This window comes from Microtus ochrogaster, chromosome 1, assembly GCF_000317375.1.
Source record: "Microtus ochrogaster isolate Prairie Vole_2 chromosome 1, MicOch1.0, whole genome shotgun sequence".
In the NCBI taxonomy this organism is placed as follows: domain Eukaryota; kingdom Metazoa; phylum Chordata; class Mammalia; order Rodentia; family Cricetidae; genus Microtus; species Microtus ochrogaster.
This window is the reverse complement of record NC_022009.1, coordinates 44,573,388-44,573,959: the sequence shown is the minus strand read 5'-3', so window position 1 is coordinate 44,573,959 and position 572 is coordinate 44,573,388.

Here is a 572-nt window from a genome sequence, read left to right as displayed (position 1 = left end):
AGGGCCTGACCCCTTTTGAGCTGCTTTATGGCAGGCCCTTTCCCCTTAACCATCAACTCCCAGTCCAAACTCCTCCACTGGTGGGGTACCTACCCTACCTCTCCCTCCTGAGGTCCCTTCTCTGTTCACATGCTGACAGCTGTCTCCCCACCCCCACACCAGTGGACCCAAGTGCCCCTGAAATCGTTCCCACTCTCCCTAGGGGACAGAGTACTCCTCAAACAGCTAGTTCATAGGTCTCTTGAACCTCAACAGACAGGATCTTACATGTAATCCTGGTTACCACCCCCTCGGCTGCCCAGCTTCTTGGACACCCATACTGGTACCATCTCTCCAGGCTCAAGCGGGCACTTACTCAGGATACTTGGTCTGTCCAGCAGTTAGGACCTTCCAAGCTCGGGTTTTCCAAGATGCCACAATAAAGGGCCTATCTGCTCCTCATCCTGGCACACTCATCCTTGTCAGTACAAACAAGACAGATAATAACAATATTTTCTCTCCTAGCCACCTGCCTTCCCATCTCCCTCAAAGAACAGGTGCCTGACGTCTCCAGGATGACAGAAAACTGGTTG